Genomic DNA, 6574 nt, shown 5'->3' on the forward strand with positions numbered 1-6574 from the left:
AGGGCTTGGGGTGCTGCTCCCATGCGCCTCCCCACTATATATAGGGGTGGAGGGGGCTGGTTTCTTGCCCTCCAAGTCCATTGGGGCGTTGGCAAAGGTGGGGGAAAGAAATCCCATCATTTCCCTTCCCCACCGATTGTTATCCCCCTTTTTTAGGGATCTTGATCTTATCCCTTCGGGATATGATCTTATTCCTTCTAAGGTGGGATCTTGGTGCGCCTTGACCAGGGGTGTGGGGCCTTGCCCCCACTACCCACGTTCATGTGGGTCCCCCATGCAGGTGGGCCCCACTTCGGAACCTTCTAGAACCTTCCCGGTACAATACCGAAAAATCCCGAACATTTTCCGGTGGCCAAAATAGGACTTCCCATATATAAATCTTTACCTCCGGACCATTCCGGAACTCCTCGTGACGTCCGGGATCTCATCCGGGACTCCGAACAACTTTCGGTTAACCGCATACTAATATCTCTACAACTCTAGCGTCACCGAACCTTAAGTGTGTAGACCCTACGGGTTCGGGAGACATGCAGACATGACCGAGACGACTCTCCGGTCAATAACCAACAGCGGGATCTGGATACCCATGTTGGCTCCCACATGTTCCACGATGATCTCATCGGATGAACCACGATGTCGAGGATTCAATCAATCCCGTATACAATTCCCTTTGTCAATCGGTACGTTACTTGCCCGAGATTCGATCGTCGGTATCCCAATACCTTGTTCAATCTCGTTACCGGCAAGTCACTTTACTCGTACCGTAATGCATGATCCCGTGACCAAACACTTGGTCACATTGAGCTCATTATGATGATGCATTACCGAGTGGGCCCAGAGATACCTCTCCGTCATACGGAGTGACAAATCCCAGTCTCGATTCGTGCCAACCCAACAGACACTTTCGGAGATACCCGTAGTGCACCTTTATAGCCACCCAGTTACGTTGTGACGTTTGGCACACCCAAAGCACTCCTATGGTATCCGGGAGTTGCACAATCTCATGGTCTAAGGAAATGATACTTGACATTTGGAAAAGCTCTAGCAAACGAACTACACGATCTTGTGCTATGCTTAGGATTGGGTCTTGTCCATCACATCATTCTCCTAATGATGTGATCCCGTTATCAATGACATCCAATGTCCATAGTCAGGAAACCATGACTATCTGTTGATCAACGAGCTAGTCAACTAGAGGCTCACTAGGGACATGTTGTGGTCTATGTATTCACACATGTATTACGATTTCCGGATAACACAATTATAGCATGAACAATAGACAATTATCATGAACAAGGAAATATAATAATAACCATTTTATTATTGCCTCTAGGGCATATTTCCAACAGTCTCCCACTTGCACTAGAGTCAATAATCTAGTTACATTGTGATGAATCGAACACCCATAGAGTTCTGGTGTTGATCATGTTTTGCTCTAGGGAGAGGTTTAGTCAACGGATCTGCTACATTCAGGTCCGTATGTACTTTACAAATATCTATGTCTCCATTTTGAACATTTTCACGAATGGAGTTGAAGCGACGCTTGATATGCCTGGTCTTCCTGTGAAACCTGGGCTCCTTGGCAAGGGCAATAGCTCCAGTGTTGTCACAGAAGAGAGTCATCGGGCCCGACGCATTGGGAATAACTCCTAGGTCGGTAATGAACTCCTTCACCCAGATTGCTTCTTGTGCTGCCTCTGAGGCCGCCATGTATTCCGCTTCACATGTAGATCCCGCCACAACGCTTTGCTTGCAACTGCACCAGCTTACTGCCCCACCATTCAAAATATACACGTATCCGGTTTGTGACTTAGAGTCATCCAGATCTGTGTCGAAACTAGCATCGACGTAACCCTTTACGACGAGCTCTTCGTCACCTCCATAAACGAGAAACATATCCTTAGTCCTCTTCAGGTACTTCAGGATATTCTTGACCGCTGTCCAGTGTTCCATGCCGGGATTACTTTGGTACCTTCCTACCAAACTTACGGCAAGGTTTACATCAGGTCTGGTACACAGCATGGCATACATAATAGACCCTATGGCCGAGGCATAGGGGACGACACTCATCTTTTCTCTATCTTCTGCCGTGGTCGGGCATTGAGCCGTGCTCAATTGCACACCTTGCAATACAGGCAAGAACCCCTTCTTGGACTGATCCATATTGAACTTCTTCAATATCTTGTCAAGGTACGTACTTTGTGAAAGACCAATGAGGCGTCTTGATCTATCTCTATAGATCTTGATGCCTAATATATAAGCAGCTTCTCCAAGGTCCTTCATTGAAAAACACTTGTTCAAGTAGGCCTTTATGCTTCCCAAGAATTCTATATCATTTCCCATCAACAGTATGTCATCCACATATAATATGAGAAATGCTACAGAGCTCCCACTCACTTTCTTGTAAACACAGGCTTCTCCATAAGTCTGTGTAAACCCAAACGCTTTGATCATCTCATCAAATCGAATGTTCCAACTCCGAGATGCTTGCACCAGCCCATAGATGGAGCGCTGGAGCTTGCATACCTTGTTAGTATTCTTAGGATCGACAAAACCTTCCGGCTGCATCATATACAATTCTTCCTTAAGAAAGCCGTTAAGGAATGCCGTTTTGACGTCCATTTGCCATATCTCATAATCATAGTATGCGGCAATTGCTAACATGATTCGGACGGACTTCAGCTTCGCTACGGGTGAGAAAGTCTCATCGTAGTCAACCCCTTGAACTTGTCGATAACCCTTAGCGACAAGTCGAGCTTTATAGATGGTAACATTACCATCCGCGTCCGTCTTCTTCTTAAAGATCCATTTGTTTTCTATCGCTCGCCGATCATCGGGCAAGTCTGTCAAAGTCCACACTTTGTTTTCATACATGGATCCTATCTCGGATTGCATGGCTTCAAGCCATTTGTTGGAATCTGGGCCCGCCATTGCTTCTTCATAGTTCGAAGGTTCACCGTTGTCTAACAACATGATTTCCAGGACAGGGTTGCCATACCACTCTGGTGTGGAACGTGTCCTCGTGGACCTACGAAGTTCAGTAGTAACTTGATCCGAAGTACCTTGATCATCATCATTAGCTTCCTCTCTAGTCAGTGCAGGCACCACAGGAACATCTTCCTGAGCTGCGCTACTTTCCGGTTCAAGAGGTAGTACTTCATCAAGTTCCACTTTCCTCCCACTTACTTCTTTCGAGAGAAACTCTTTCTCCAGAAAGGACCCGTTCTTGGCAACAAAGATCTTGCCTTCGGATCTGAGGTAGAAGGTATACCCAATGGTTTCCTTAGGGTATCCTATGAAGACGCATTTTTCCGACTTGGGTTCGAGCTTTTCAGGTTGAAGTTTCTTGACATAAGCATCGCATCCCCAAACTTTTAGAAACGACAGCTTAGGTTTCTTCCCAAACCATAATTCATACGGTGTCGTCTCAACGGATTTCGACGGAGCCCTATTTAAAGTGAATGCGGCAGTCTCTAAAGCATAGCCCCAAAATGAGAGCGGTAGATCGGTAAGAGACATCATAGATCGCACCATATCCAATAGAGTGCGATTACGACGTTCGGACACACCATTTCGCTGAGGTGTTCCAGGCGGCGTGAGTTGTGAAACTATTCCACATTTCCTTAAGTGTGTGCCAAATTCGTGACTCAAATATTCCCCTCCACGATCTGATCGTAAGAACTTTATTTTCCTGTCACGTTGATTCTCAACCTCACTCTGAAATTCCTTGAACTTTTCAAAGGTCTCAGACTTGTGTTTCATTAGGTAGACATACCCATATCTACTCAAGTCATCAGTGAGAGTGAGAACATAACGATAGCCACCGCGAGCCTCAACACTCATTGGACCGCACACATCAGTATGTATGATTTCCAATAAGTTGGTTGCTCGCTCCATTGTTCCGGAGAACGGAGTCTTGGTCATCTTACCCATGAGGCATGGTTCGCACGTGTCAAATGATTCGTAATCAAGAGACTCCAAAAGTCCATCTGCATGGAGCTTCTTCATGCGTTTGACACCAATGTGACCAAGACGGCAGTGCCACAAGTATGTGGGACTATCATTATCAACCTTACATCTTTTGGTATTCACACTATGAATATGTGTAACACTACGTTCGAGATTCATTAAGAATAAACCATTAACCAGCGGGGCATGACCATAAAACATATCTCTCATATAAATAGAACAACCATTATTCTCGGATTTAAATGAGTAGCCATCTCGAATTAAACGAGATCCTGATACAATGTTCATGCTCAAAGCTGGCACTAAATAACAATTATTGAGGTTTAAAACTAATCCCGTAGGTAAATGTAGAGGTAGCGTGCCGACGGCGATCACATCGACCTTGGAACCATTCCCGACGCGCATCGTCACCTCGTCCTTTGCCAGTCTCCGTTTATTCCGCAGCTCCTGCTTTGAGTTACAAATATGAGCAACCGCACCGGTATCAAATACCCAGGAGCTACTACGAGTGCTGGTAAGGTACACATCAATAACATGTATATCACATATACCTTTGGTGTTGCCGGCCTTCTTGTCCGCTAAGTACTTGGGGCAGTTCCGCTTCCAGTGACCACTTCCCTTGCAATAAAAGCACTCAGTCTCAGGCTTGGGTCCATTCTTTGGCTTCTTCCCGGCAACTGGCTTACCGGGCGCGGCAACTCCCTTGCCGTCCTTCTTGAAGTTCTTCTTACCCTTGCCTTTCTTGAACTTAGTGGTTTTATTCACCATCAACACTTGATGTTCCTTTTTGATCTCCACCTCCGCTGATTTCAGCATTGAATATACCTCAGGAATGGTCTTTTCCATCCCCTGCATATTGAAGTTCATCACAAAGCTCTTGTAGCTCGGTGGAAGCGACTGAAGGATTCTGTCAATGACCGCGTCATCCGGGAGATTAACTCCCAGCTGAGTCAAGCGGTTGTGTAACCCAGACATTTTGAGTATGTGCTCACTGACAGAACTATTTTCCTCCATCTTACAACTGAAGAACTTGTCGGAGACTTCATATCTCTCGACCCGGGCATGAGCTTGGAAAACCATTTTCAGCTCTTCGAACATCTCATATGCTCCGTGTTGCTCAAAACGCTTTTGGAGCCCCGGTTCTAAGCTGTAAAGCATGCCGCACTGAACGAGGGAGTAATCATCAGCACGCTGCTGCCAAGCGTTCATAACGTCTTGGTTCTCTGGGATGGGTGCGTCACCTAGCGGTGCTTCTAGGACATAATCTTTCTTGGCAGCTATGAGGATGATCCTCAGGTTCCGGACCCAGTCCGTATAGTTGCTGCCATCATCTTTCAGCTTGGTTTTCTCTAGGAACGCGTTGAAGTTGAGGGCAACATTAGCGTGGGCCATTTGATCTACAAGACATATTGTAAAGATTTTAGACTAAGTTCATGATAATTAAGTTCATCTAATCAAATTATTCAATGAACTCCCACTCAGATAGACATCCCTCTAGTCATCTAAGTGAAACATGATCCGAGTCAACTAGGCCGTGTCCGATCATCACGTGAGACGGACTAGTCAACATCGGTGAACATCTTCATGTTGATCGTATCTTCTATACGACTCATGCTCGACCTTTCGGTCTTCCGTGTTCCGAGGCCATGTCTGTACATGCTAGGCTCGTCAAGTCAACCTAAGTGTATTGCGTGTGTAAATCTGGCTTACACCCGTTGTATTCGAACGTTAGAATCTATCACACCCGATCATCACGTGGTGCTTCGAAACAACGAACCTTCGCAACGGTGCACAGTTAGGGGGAACACTTTCTTGAAATTATTGCGAGGGATCATCTTATTTAAGCTACCGTCGTTCTAAGCAAATAAGATGTAAAACATGATAAACATCACATGCAATCAAATAGTGACATGATATGGCCAGTATCATATTGCTCCTTTGATCTCCATCTTCGGGGCGCCATGATCATCTTCGTCACCGGCATGACACCATGATCTCCATCATCGTGTCTTCATGAAGTTGTCACGCCAACGATTACTTCTACTTCTATGGCTAACGTGTTTAGCAATAAAGTAAAGTAATTTACATGGCGTTATTCAATGACACGCAGGTCATACAAAAAATAAAGACAACTCCTATGGCTCCTGCCGGTTGTCATACTCATCGACATGCAAGTCGTGATTCCTATTACAAGAACATGATCAATCTCATACATCACATATATTTCATTCATCACATCCTTTTGGCCATATCACATCACAAGGCATATGCTGCAAAAACAAGTTAGACGTCCTCTAATTGTTGTTGCATGTTTTTACGTGGCTTCTATAGGTTTCTAGCAAGAACGTTTCTTACCTACGTAAAACCACAACGTGATATGCCAACTTCTATTTACCCTTCATAAGGACCCTTTTCATCGAATCCGATTCGACTAAAGTGGGAGAGACAGACACCCGCTAGCCACCTTATGCAACTAGTGCATGTCAGTCGGTGGAACCTGTCTCACGTAAGCGTACGTGTAAGGTCGGTCCGGGCCGCTTCATCCCACGATGCCGCCGAAACAAGATAAGACTAGTAGTGGCAAGAAAATTGACAACATCTACGC

This window comes from Triticum aestivum, chromosome 1D (genome assembly GCF_018294505.1).
Source record: "Triticum aestivum cultivar Chinese Spring chromosome 1D, IWGSC CS RefSeq v2.1, whole genome shotgun sequence".
NCBI lineage: Eukaryota > Viridiplantae > Streptophyta > Magnoliopsida > Poales > Poaceae > Triticum > Triticum aestivum.